Raw genomic sequence first — 14,741 nt, 5'->3', positions numbered from 1 at the left:
TATGGAACTTGACAACACATGTTTTAGGCATATTAATACCAAATGACAAGTCAAGTTATTACCATAGCTAGACATTGGTTCTCATGTCCTGAAATTGCATATCAAATATCCCTTAAAATATAACTAATATTTCAGATCCTATATTTATTTAAATCATATGTGAGCACTCACATTAAATAATGAAAATGGCATTTATCTTTGCCTTCTCTACACAGCTGAGAACACAACGCAACTGAATGCTCAAATAGTTCATGCATTGAGTTTTAAAAGTAAAATTTTGCTTATAAACCCCTTAAATCATAAAGTATACTCTGTGCTGTTCTTTCCAAATGCTGAAATAATTATTTTTAAAAGAATAAAAGTTCATTTTAAGGGACAGAGTAATTAAGAAAAGTAATATAAAAGTGGGTGTTGGGGTTGGTGGCAAGATGAGCTAAGTGTGCAGGGGAAGGGAGAGGTAGGAGTGTAAGCAGAACTCCAGGACTGACTGAGGCTGTGACTTTGAATGTGGAAGTAGTGCACAGAGGTGACTCTCAATGTACACTGATAATGTTGGTTCAGATTGAGTGGAGTTTGGGGTGTTACTAATTTTATAGTCCATTATACTACTCTAAGGAAAGCTGAGGCTGGCAGTCATTATTGGATGAGTTCAACATTAAAAGACTGAGAAAGAAGTCATATTGATCTTCACATTTAGATATAGCCACCATTCTTAAATTTGGTCTACTATAAAATGTTTGATTTTTATATCTGTGAAATATAAATTATATTAATGTGCCCACTGTTGTGCATGCTAGCTATAACTCTATCATTTTTCTCTCTTACTCAAGAAATTATTATAGAAATACAACTGTGTGAGCATGACATTAGATGTCTTGCTTGCTTTCGTACTAATTTATTACAAAAAGGAATAGTCCTCTAACATGGATACTGTTACCACCAATAGTCACATTTCTTAAGATCCACATCATTGGCCTGGCATGATGGCTCATGCCTGTAAATTGCAGCACTTTGGGAGGCAGAGGCAGGAGGATTCCTTGAGGCCAGGAGTGTGAGACCAGCCTGGTCAGCATAGCGAGATCATATATATATATATATATATATATATATATATATATATATATATACACACAATACATATATATATTAGAGTCAGTGTACCTGTAGTCATAGCTACCCAGGAGGCTGAGGTGGGAGGACTGCTTGAGCCCAGGAGGTCAAGGCTGCTATGAGCTATGATCAGGCCACTATACTCCAGCTTGGGCAAAAAAGTGACACTTCAGCTATTTAAAAAAAAGACCCACATTATTAGTAAAAACCAAGGTTGTAACCCTTCAAAATACAGAACAAAACAAAACAAAAACACAATTTTGTTCACAAGGCTATCAAAGTGGTGGCCAGTTAAAAACAAACAAAAAGAGGATCCAGCGACTGACCACTGTGATAAAAATCAGAAGGTGTCAATAGGCAACTTAACATCTTGTGAGGTTAAACTGTTATAAAAAAAAGTTTATATGTCTCAAGCTATATATGTTTCATTTCTTTCACCCTGGTTAGATTGAAGAAGTATCTAGAAATGCTACTATATTATTTTCCGGATGTTTCTGGTTGGAAACAATAAGGCTATGGCCCGTAGTCATAGCTACTCAGGAGGTGGAGGTGGCAGGATGGCTTTCTAAGTAGCTAGAAATGTTGGAAGGGGCAAAAGGGAGAGCATTCAGCAGGTATCTTTAAGCATGGATTTAATAAGTACATTGAAGTGAAACTGATCATTGGTTGGCAGAGGGACTGGCAGAGGGAAGGAACTAAATACGTGTAGAATATGAGACCTCAAAAATGGATGGCACCAACTAGAATTCCTACGGCAGCTGATTCTTTTGAAAGATGGAGAAATTCAGCTTTTTTTCCTGAATGATTTAGAAAGGTAATGATAACACAGTTTAAAACTTAGACTGCGGAATGGCTCAACCACTTATTTGCTCAGTGCGGTTGAGCAAATGATTTAAATTCTATGAAACTCACTCTCCTGAGCATAACAAGTGGTTGTTCCAAGTTCTAACATTTGTGTAAAGTGCTTAACAGAATGCCTGACACATAGAGAGCATTCAAGAAATGATAGCAGGAACATTAGTACACAAAGTTGCTAACAGACCAGAGATGGGGATTGATGTCACTTGCATCCAACGCTATTTTTACATCTATTCTCAAATTCTAATTGAACTATTATTTATTGACCTTTCATGCATGGAACATATTAATTTCACATATGTTCTTGCTAATCTTACAGCATGCTGCCTGAATATCAATTTTCCTTATGATCTCTTTTTGTCAGAATTGCTAACAGTAAATGTAACTACAACCAGCTCATTTTTTCCAGTAATATTCCTTCTGTTATAATTTCTGAACATTTCAGTGTTAAAGATAATTGCCTCACCTCATAAAATATTAACATTCTTTTTTGTGTGGCTAAGAATTGTCTTCAAGCAAACTTCTTCCTGTCATTAATTAAAATAATGAGTAGTATAATATTAAGTGTGTAATTCTCTGACAAGTACTTAAATGTTTGCCAAGAAGTCCCTTTTTACCAAAAACATCTGGAAAATAATTTGGTAAATTAGAAAGCTGATACTTTAATATACTACAGGGTAATCCCCCAGTCTAGGTAGGCAAAATGCCAAATTGGCGAAGCTCTTGCCCCTGGCATGGTGCCACGGCTTCCTCATTTTTCTTTTCTTCATGTGCTATATGAGGATTTTGCTCAGCCTCTCTCTATTTCCACCGCATTAATTATCAGACAAGAAAATGACAACAAATATATTCCAACACAGGTTAATGTTTCTGCTTGCGACAGACAGTGTTTCACACAGAGACAGTGATCATAAATATTTTAGGTACTCTAATAGACTTGGGAACAGCCGTAGTTAGTAAAAATAGTTGCATGGCTCCTGCCCCAGCAGTAAAAGTAAGTTGCTCCTTCTCATTGGTTTTATGTCCCCTGCTAGATGCATTTTAATGGGCATTCAGGTCCCCTGAAAAGAAGCCGCTGTCCTTTCCTTCTTTTTTCCCCCTTTCTCAACTTTATGTTTTCAGGGTGTTGAATAGTATATTAAGAGCTTGAAGCTTTAAAACTCAGTCATCCAACACTTTGTGTAATGAGTTGCTTGATTTGTCTAGGACTTTACTGTTCTGATTACAACTCTACACGGCCATATGATGTTTTACAGTTTGTACAAGACTGTCGTATTCCTAACATCCTTGCTCCTCAGATGTACACAAAGAAGGGTTAATTTTCCTATTTTTCTATTGAGAAAACTGGAGCTCAGAATTCTAAGTGGTTCCTCCCAAAGTCAAGAGACAGAAAATGCACAGATGTGGTTATTAAAATGTAAGATTTGCATGAAGATAATGATTCTACGTATTAGATACACATAAGTGGAAAAACAAAGAACTGGACTAGAATTCAGATCTTTTTGACCCTGCATCCAGAAATCTTCTCACAGTGGCACCTTGAATTACAAACTCCAGGAAGAAGAGAAATAGTGTATGAAAATAGTATATGGAAAGACTTTCAGATCATATCCAAATATGTCTCACTCATTAAGTCCCAGGAAAAATATCATTGAAGACCTTTTTTCTTTCAAATAAAAACAGTTCCATATTTCTCAAGATCCCTGCAGAATTTTTCTCTTTTATAGTGTAGGACATTTTCTACTTTGTAATTTCATTATTTATATGTATATATTTTACTCATGGTACATCAGAAACTCCTTGAGAATATTTGATTAATTTGTCTCAGGAGCTTCCAAAGTACCTTGTACTGTGCCCTGAATATAAAAGATGCTCGTTAAGTATTTGGCAATAAATGTATTAATTTATACTTATATTCTCCAGCTGCGATCCAGGCAGGAGGAGGAGTGTGAGGCACTAGAGTTGGCTCCTTAATGTAATTATCCGTGTGCTTAATCATTACATTTAGAAAGTAGAAGCACTGAGGCATAAGTCTGTCTATGAAGGCAGTGACTATGACTGTACTCTTTGCCCCAGTATTTCCAACACCTACACAAGATAAGACCCATAAAAGAGATTCTGTAAGTTTTTTTCTGACATTTTATTTATTATATTCATTTTTAATAGGGAGAAATATTTATCTGATGTCATTACTGAGGTCATCTATAAAACCTCATATAACATATGGGTGAAACTTACCTTTCTGCATTTATGTGTACTTTACTCAAAACTACAAGTCAGTTGTACTGCTACCATGATAGGCACCTCCCTTGACTCTTGCTATTACAATTCAAATTACCTTTCACTTTCTTGTCAAAGACTAATTACCAGAATGTAACAATCATATATATGTATGATGTAATCACTTACTTTCTCTAACCCTCGGTGTATTAAGTGCTTCATGTGCCTGATTCCATTTCAATTTTAACATCATTATGAAGTCAGAATTCTTTCTTCATTTTTCAGCTCAGGACACCAAGAGGGTAAGTCACTCTCCTAAGATCAAAGAGCTAGTAAACAGTGTGGCCATGCCTTTTTCACTGCACTCTGCTACACAGAAAATTCAAACTCAGCACATTAGCTTAATCCATTAGCTTTTCACAAATCCACTTCCCCAGCAGCACTACACATCAGGGTTAAGAATCATCACTTCCTTGTCAACCAATCATCTAAACACAACTCATTCTTGGCCCCCAGTCATCCAAAACTCATCTTTCATCATCCTCCTCATCTAGTTGCCAAGGATCCTTTCATTTCTAACTCTCAAGAGCCCTGAATTCATCCTTCCAATTCTTGCTCAGTCATCTTAAGTATGAAGACCTGCAAAACTTATTGCTCCATGGTTACACTAACCCCCTTGCTCCCAAGAAAATAGAATAAACCTGCTCCCTCTAAATTCCTTCTTCAGTTTCACAGTTCCTAAAACAGGATATCATGCACTGAGATGGGCCAAATTGCAAAGGAAAACAATTCCTTTCAGCAAGATTGCAACATCTTCCTGACCAAAGCCTACCTCATTGCACCTATAAAACCTTTCTCATTCCCCATGATTGGAAGACACACCATGTGGGTGCTCTTTCTGTTACAAGAAACTTAAAATACTTTTTTTCTTATAATTTGAGTCAAGTGTAATTTTTTAAAGTTTGATAGCAGAAGCCATGATCTCGTTATTTTTACTACATACTGCAACAACATCTTTTATAAGTAATTTTTAAATGAGAGACAAAATTTAGTATAAAAATTCTAATAATAGAAGAGGAAACAGAGCTAGGATAAATCACTATCTGTGTTTTTTCTTATGGCCATTTGACTGATCTTTCTCTTTCTGTCATGTACCATAAAAAATAAACAACAACAACAAAAACAACAAATGAAAACTCTTAGTGACCTCCCAGTGTCCACAAGATTAGCTCTGAATTCCCCAGCCAAGGTCATTATGCTCCCTTCTTCTCTATTAGCCACATATTCAGTCCTTCCCTCCAACCCCACCAAATCCATGCATTATGCCTGCTTAACCATTGCCTCTTGCCTCTTCTTGGTACTTTTAACAAAGAATTCCTTTTCTCTATGTCTTAGATAAAGTTCTCCAGGAAACAGATTATGAGATGGATATTTGGACCACAGGAAGTTTACTGGAGCATGGTCTATGGGACAAAAGCTGAAAGGAGTAAGAGAAGTAGAATTGAGTAGCAGGAGAAGTTAAACTGTGAAACCATTGAAACAGAGACCTTAGAAAATCTCATTTTCCATTTTTCTGAATTAAAGCAAAGAAACCAGGACTTTGTAGCCAAAACCGACCTGTCATTAAATGTGGTATTTCTCTGGGGGTTATGAACGTTGGGTCTTGAACAAGGCACCTTTCTTTGGCTGAACGCAAGCAACAGAGATTCAACTGTAAGCCATCAACAGCCAAAACTCCAGACAGATGGAAGGATAACTTCCTTGGTCTAACAGATGAGTCTGAGTAAAATACCACAGTGTCCCCCTTAGCCTGTAAAGCCATTCTAGGCTCTTTACACAAGACAAATATGGGGCAAACACCATTGCTTTTGTGAATCCATCCGTAATCACTCATCTAGAGTTGTTCTTACCATCATTGGTCTACTATATATTTTATGCCTCTAGAACAGTATTTGTCACAAGCCTCACTAGGCTATGAGCTTTATGAAGATAAGCTCTGAATCTTGTTTATCACCTTCTCTCCAGTGCCCAGCATAACACCAGGCTATAGTAATTAATGAATATTGAATAAAAGACCCACTGAGCCAGCAGCATGCGGGTTCTCTACTGAATACTTCCCTCCTTCATATCTCAAAGATGTAGTGGAAATTAAGTCATTTTCATGTATAACTAGAGATTATCTGCTGGTGTTCTGTCCTGGGGTTCTTGCCTGAAACATTTTGTTGAGGAAGGATTTGTATCATTTACCCAGAAGAGAAGGTAAAATAAGAGAAAGTTGTAGTAGGAGTTGCACATAACGTAAAGTTAGGAGAGCTAAGCTCCAGTCCAGATACAGCCATGTGCTACCTGGGAGCTCTTAGGAAGTACTAGCTCTCTGTATACTATGATTTCCTAAATAATAAGCGTGTAGTTTAATCATAGAATGAGCTGAAAGAAAACTTCTGGAACTTCCAATCTTTATTTTGTATCACCAGGATGAAGTGAGGAGTGTTGAAGGAATGGAGTATATATCTATAATGGCAAAAGGAAAGGAGTAAAAGGGAAAATAGCGAAAGAAAAATGAGATTCGAAAACATTACGCATACATCCTGTATCAGTTTCCATGTGCAGGGGAACATTTTTAAGTAAAAGATTAAACGTTCCAGTAATCCTAAATGCATTCTTAAATTGATTTTGTTTAAAATGTCTTTGGCTGGGTGTGGTGGCTCACGTCTGTAATCCCAGCACATTGGAAAGCTGAGGCCAGTGGATCACTTGAGATCAGGAGCTCGAGACTAGCCTGGCCAACATGGTGAAACCCTGTTTTCACTAAAAATACAAAAATTAACTGGGTGTGGTGGTGAGTGCCTTTAATCCAACTACTGAGGATGCTGAGGCAGGAGAATCATTCGAACCTCTGAGGCAGGGGTTGCAGTGAGCAGAGATTACACCATTGCACTCCAGCCTGGACAACAGAGTGAGATCCATCTCAAAAAAAAAGTCTTCTAGAAACCTCATCAATCTAATGTCATTTAATTTTTCTATTATGAATATGGCTAAACCTATAAAAAGAGGTACTAGCACACATTTTTACTAGACTGATTCCCAGCAACACGTATTGTTGTCAACCAAAAGATTTTGGAGTCCAGTTAGAATATTGCATGTATAAATACCAGTGGTATTTGTTGAATTTTGTTCTCCTTCAAGAGGTATCTGTCCATGGCTTTAGCATTACAACAGAGGAATCTGTGAAATATTTCATCTCCCTTTTGATTTCATTTGTGGTACTTTTGCTTTGCTGCCTAAATTATATTTCATTGGCTTTTGTTTTTAAAAGATCAAAGGGGATTTCCATGTGTGGGAGAATGCTGACTTTAGCTGAAAATGTTTGAGGGTTTTTGTAGTTTACTGTTTCAAGTCAAGATAGAAAGTGAAGCGTAGGGTGTAGTAATCCCAGAAATGAGGAAACTATGAGAGAGAAATCATGAAACTGTGAAAAGAAACTCCTTCCAAAGTATTGAATGATTCCTAAACTGTGCATATGCAGAGTGAAATTTCAAACAAAAGCAATAGCTATAATTGAACAGTTTCAGCAATTGCCACCATAAAATTTAGGATTTAAGTCTAGACAGTTTAACTGGTTAATTAACCAATTAAATACTCTGCAGAGGAAAATAACAGAATCCAGTGTCTCTAAAATGTATTATTCACAATGTTTAGTATGAGATAAGAAAAAAAAGATATATACAAAAATAAAGATATATTTATCTTTTCATATATATATAGATAGATACATATATAACCTATAATTAAGGAAAAAAGAGGTAACTAGAAGCTGCCCCAAATTACATAGATATTTTAAATTTCAGATAGGGCTTTAAAGCAGCTATAATAAGTATATTAACAACTTTTAACAAAGATAATCATAATGGGTGAAAATATGGAGACTTTTAACAGTAAAATGGAAATAATAAAATATAATAAAATGGAAAAGTATAACATTTGAGGTGAATAATTCATTTGAAAGTCTTAACAGCAAAGTGGAGAAGTAGAGGCAGTAAAGAAAAGGGTCAGAAAATTCGAAGAGAAATGGAAAGATATTTATAAATTTTATAAAGACAAAAAGAAAGATAAAAGAGAGATGAATGAAGTTTTAGTTTTTAGTGACCTGTGGAATAATATCAAACCATAGGGATGGAGTGGAGTGACAGAAAGACAAGAGAGAGACAGGGGAGGGAGAGGTGAGGGAGAATGGGATAGAAAAATATATGAAAGAATAATTTTAAAATATAGATATAAAAATACACACACACAGACACACACATTTTGTCATTTTCTTCCATCTTAAAGGGATTAAAAGTAATGGCACACCCTTAGCAAAAAGGATGCATAGCATTCAGATTCAGTTTTCTAAGTGCAACCCTTCTTTAAACTAAGTTAAGGTGGCTTAGAGGAAAGACTGAATTCAGGGCTGGGTCAGGGAAAGTAAGCAATAAACTTGATACTCTTGATATGCCTTGAAGTAAGGAATATATAAAGAAAGATAAATACATATCCAAGTGACACAGAAGCCAGCTTAAAGGGACTTGACTGACCAAAAACTAAAGACAATTTGGACATCAAAATAATAATGAGTAATGGGCTATGACTCATTGAGTAACAAAAGGATACATGAGTTCAAAATTATATAGATAAATAAGTGAATAAATAAAGAAATGAAAAAGAAAACTCTTCCTTACAGTTGAAGTTTAACTAATAAATACAGAGCGAATGGTGGCTTTGGAAAACTATCAATGGAACTAAAGCTATTGAGTACTTTCTCAAGAAAGAGATTATTTGAATATTTTTTGGGATATCTGTCCACAAGTGACTCATTAATTACAAGGAGAAAATCGTAACTTCATGGGAGATATAACTCAGACACTCCAAGTGTCTTAATCTGTTCTTGCTGCCATAACAAAATACCTTAGACTGGATAATTTGTAAATATTAGAATTTTATTTCTCTTGGTTAAAAATGCTGGAAAGTTCAAGACCAAGAAGCTAGTAGATTCAGTGTCTGATGAGGGCTCATTTCTGCTCCATAGATGGCACCCTATTGCTGCATCCTCACATGGTGAAAGGGGTCAAAGAGGCAAGGCAGCTCTCTGAAATCTCTTTATAAGGGCATTAAACCCATTTATGAGGGCAGAACTGCCATGACCTAGCCCCTTTCCCAAAGCCTCACGTCTTAATACTACTGCATTAGGGATTCTGTTTCAACATATGAATTTTAGAAGGACACACACATTTAGACTATAGCACCAAGTTCTCAAAGTTAATATCACCAACATTGGGACTAACGGATATCATGTGCTTATGATAAAATACACCGAGAAGGATACAGCACTATCTCTGTAGTATTCCTTCCAGAAAAGCATATAGGAATCTAATCATTAAACGAAATCAGACAAACTCAAATTTAAGACATTCTTTGTAGTAACTGTCCAGTATTCTTCAAAATTCATAGTCAACAAACTTGAAGGAGGACTGAAAGGCTGCTCCAGATTAGAGAGTAAAGAAACGTGAACACTAAATATGCTATGTAACCCTGCATTGGATCCTGGCCCAAGAATAAAATAGTATACAAAACATTACTGGGATAACACACAAAATTTAAATATGGACTGTAGAGTACATAATAGCATTGTATCCACGTAAATTTTTCTAATTCTGACCACAGTACTGTGCATATGTAAGACACTATCTTTATTCTTAGGAATTACACTAGGAAGTATTTAGAGAAAAAAGGATATGATATTTACAACTTCTCAAATACTTCAAAAATGTGTGTGTAAAATTAGATCTGCAGCTTAGTTTTATATGTGTAACATTTATTTTACATATATATTCATACACAGAGAGCAATAAAAGCACTTGGTGAATCTGGATACAGTGTTTACAGTTTTCCTGTAAGCTTCCAGTTACATCAAAATTTAAAAGTATAAAATTTAAAAGCATAAATTTAAAAGGCAATTGCTGAAACTCTTCAATTATAGCTATTGCATTTGTTTGAAATTTTACTCTGCATATGCACAGCTTAGGAATCATTCGATCATTTGGAAGGAGTTTCTTTTCATATTTTTATGATTCCCCCACTCATAGCTTCCTTATTTCTGGGATTACTACACCCCACACTCCACTTTCAATCTTGACACATGTAAAAATATCTATGCATTTAATGTGTATTATATAATGCTTTATGCTATGTATAAGCTTGTATGGGTTAAAATGATTTTATTTCTAGATAAATACATTAGCTACTTTCAAAATTAAAAACAATGCAACAATGATTTGGTGCAATGTTTTCTTTTCTTGTTTCATCATTCAGAGATGGACCATATTAAAATACATATATATGTTTGATTAGTAATCCATATATCAAATACTAGGAAAGCTTTAATTCAATAACAATGATTCCAGTAATATATTACATGGTTTGTAGCTTGCCCTAATTCACTCTGGTATTAAGGGTGTACCTTTTATTCAATTTGTTGTTAACAGTATCCATTACACATTGGTCACATTTCCAAAAAGCATAAAATATGTAATTCAATAAGCTTTTACTGTCTAACAAGGAGTCATCATAGGTCAGACTTAACAACATTAATTTTAAGAAGGTCAAACTAAACAAAAATAGATGGCTGACAGAGCAGAGTATGAATCTTAATCTTGCTAACCAGGTGAACTTGCACAAGTCACTTAACTTCTCTGAGACTCATTTTCTGAATTTATAAACTAGAACTAATAGTGAGGTAAGAGAGAGATGGTGAAGAGGTTGGAGAGATAGGAGAAGAAAGAGAGGAAGAAAGGAAAGGGTAAAGCAGAGGGAGAGAGTTACAGAGAGAGGGGGGAGAGAGAATCTACCCACAATTTCGATGAGAAGGGAGAAGACAGAGAAGGTAGTGTAGTGAGAAGATAAGCCAATGAGAAGACAAAGAGACTAGGAATGGCATAGAATAAAGATAAATGGTGAAAAATAGAGTATAAGACAGTAAAAGGCAGTTTAAGAACGGAAATGTTAAGTGTTCTGTTTCAAGGGTATACATTATTGGAAAATAGAAATAAACCATTCCTCTACACTACTGTATTCCCAGAATCTTCAATATTCTCCAAATCATTTGTGTTAAATGGAATCAAGAAATTGAGAAATTGCTAAATTCCCTATCCTGACTAATTAGGTTGGGATAAGAATGACTGTATATAGAAACACAAACCGTAAACATAGATAGCCTTGAGAATGCAGTTAACCCATTAAATTCCAGAAATATTGGTGGTTGATTTAAACTTCTATGGAACAGCGGACAGGGGTTGAAATAGGGATATGTAACTCTCAAGAGATCAGGAACACATACCTGTCATCTGGACCATATTGTGTTTAGAAAGAAAAAAGTATGCTGTGAGCATTGTCTTAAAATAGTGGAATTTTACCATGCAAGAAAGAGTCATTTTATTTAATTTTTTCTTAATGTCTCTAGAAAGCATAATGTAGAATTTTTTTTACAAAGGTTACAAAGAGGCTAAGTTTAGTTCATTAAAATAAAGACTATTTTGACAATTAATCATGTACAAAATTATTAGGATGTTGGGGAAAAGCTGTTCCATAAATTGCTTAAAAAGAACAAAAGGACCACTAGTTGCCATTACTGCAGAAAGGATTTAAGAGTGAGAGAGGAAAATGAAGTGGCAGATCTTTGGAGTTCCTTCTAAAAAGAAGTGTAGAAAAGAAACAAAGCAAAGGGAAAACATTAGAAAAGGAACAAACTGTACCATTTAGTAATAACTGGTTCTGACTTGAATGCAATTAAGTCTAAATGACAGAGGAGGAGGGCAAGAATCTTGCCTTCAGAAAATTCTGAAAATAACAGACACTGGGAAGTAATGATGTAGGAGTATGGATATATAACATTTGAATCAGAGAAATGCTTATAGCCTAACAGTGCCCCCAGGACTGATTTTATGGTATTAATATGAGTTTGAAGCCAATAAAGCAAAAAATGTGCACTGAGAGATGTGAGAAATGAAAGTGAAAGTTGTCATATATCTCTATAACGTGGGCAATGTAACGATTTGTACACATCTGGGAAGATATGCAATGTTTTATATATTTTCTATCACTCAACAATGATTTGTTGGATACCAACTAGGTTTGGGGTCTTATAGTTGAAATGAGGAATTAGATATGGGATAGATTTTGAGAGGTGACTGTAGTTAGCCAATTAAGCACATAGTCATACCATTGTTTGGTAATAACAAATATATTTGGTCTTATCTGTAGATGCTAGAATCAATTCCTACCTTCCCTATTCAATAATTCAACTATTGTTTAACAGCATCCTTAAGTTTTCTTTTGGAGAAGTCAGAATATAATAGAATATTTTCAAAATTGTCTTACTTATTTTGCTATTACTCAAGACTATAAATTTAAATGGCTTTTCTACATCCTTTTGAGGTCTTATTCCATAAAACTCTTATTTTACTATCTTTCTGTCACTCTCCTTCATTCTCTTCTCTCACTTTCTCTTTCAGAAAATAACTATAAAGAAATCTCTTTTATCTTTCCAGATTTCCACATTCTCTTCCTTCTCTAGAGTGAAACACTCCGTTCTGCCTTCTTCCCCTTCTTAAATTGGTGAACATTTTCTAATCACTCAAACTTCAAATTAAAGAGCACTTTCTCAAGGTGGACTTCAATGACACCTAGACTATGGCATTCTTCTTTTCCTAGTGTTCAAACTAGACCAAACACTCATTGCACACTTCCTTGCAACTACTTGTTAAAGCTTGTCTTTCAGACAAGAATGTCAGTGAAGCCAGGATTGGTACTACTGTCTGCTCATTCACTGTGTCTTCGTTATGGTTCATTCACTGTATCTTCATTACCATTGAGTATCATATAAAGAGCTCAATATTTATGTGAGAGGTGATAAATTATTGAATAAACAGATAGCTAGATTTGTGGATTAAAATATAAATTAATAAGTCTAAACCTACCAGGTACCAATAGTAATCTAGATAATATGGGAGTGAAATATAGAATTAAATTGGATGTGGCCCCTTACCTTAAGATGATAAAAATTTCTATCAAGAGAGGCATGTGTTAATGACTAAAATCAAGGCAGGAGAATAAAACACACATTATTTCAAAAAGTATAAGCAAAGTACTGCTGGCAGTGCAAAGGAAGGAGTGAGTCTAACTGGGAGCATTAGACAAGGCATCACAGAAGGATGCCTTCAGTCTAAAAAAAGGATGAGTTCATGTCCTTTGCAGGGACATAGATGAAGCCGGAAACCATCATTCTCAGCAAATTAACACAGGAACAGAAAACCAAACACCGCATGTTCTCACTCATAAGTGGGAGTTGAACAATAAGAACACATGGACACAGGGAGGGGAACATCACACACCAGGGCTTCAGTCTTTAAGAAATACTAGGAGACTGATAATTTTGGGGGCAGTGAAAATACTGTCGCAAGCTGTAGGAGCAGCACCAACGAAGGCTCAGAAGCTTGGTTAAAGATGCATTAATCAGGACTGTTGGGTCTAAGCTTTGTATAAATACATTCCTATAAAGTAATTTAATCAGAAAAAAACAAGAGCATAGGGAAAAATAGATAACTTTAGCAATTAAGCCAAAGAGTTTAGAATTTATATCTGTAGGAAACAGCCATACAACATTTTGAGAAAAATAGAAGTTACTTTTTAAGGATAATAGGTCTGGCAGCAATATGGAGAGTTACCTATAGAGACTGAAAGTATCCAAATTAAATAGGTCATTTAAAAAATAATAATGACAAGAGATGATGATAAATGTAATGCCATCAAAAAAATCATATAAAGTTCATACAGCCTACTACACTTGAACCACCATCCTCAATGTATTTGTAACATGCACATCTATTTAGATGTAATGCTGATAAGCCATTTACCAAAATTTATATCCTGAAACCGAATTTAAAAGGAGACACGTATTCAAACACAAATTAAAACAATGAGCTCATTATGAATATCTGTTAAGTCAATCAATATTAAGTTTATACATGTGTCTATGGCTTATATATGGGAAGTCTCTATTGTATCAAAATTTGTCTTTAATCCTATAATGACTTGTTTTGAGATCAATAGCCAATAAACTGAAATAACCTGTTACATTGGTAGCTTGAAAATTTTCATGACATATATATTGACTTGGGAACTTATTTATTTAGCTTTTCCTTGTGCATGTTTTTTAAGTTATTGCAGGGGTTGTGTGTGGGGGATATTAAAAGAAGGTGATCGAAATGGCTGAATTTATTTTGAGGTCCTTGGATGTGTTTGTTTGTTTGTTTCACCCTGATTAAGCTGCAGCTTGTGTTAACCTTGGTGAATGCATATCTTTTTCCTGATTTAATTGCAATTGCCTGGAGCTTCAATCTGCATCTACCACTGTGACAGCTTATAAAATAACAACAAAACAAACCCAAACCCACGTCAGCTGGAAGGAGGAGGGAAAGTGAGAAGTGGGAGCTTTCCATTGTGAGCACATTATATATTTG

This window comes from Pongo pygmaeus, chromosome 18 (genome assembly GCF_028885625.2).
Source record: "Pongo pygmaeus isolate AG05252 chromosome 18, NHGRI_mPonPyg2-v2.0_pri, whole genome shotgun sequence".
NCBI classification, from domain to species: Eukaryota; Metazoa; Chordata; class Mammalia; order Primates; family Hominidae; genus Pongo; species Pongo pygmaeus.
Note: the sequence above shows the minus strand (reverse complement) of the source record.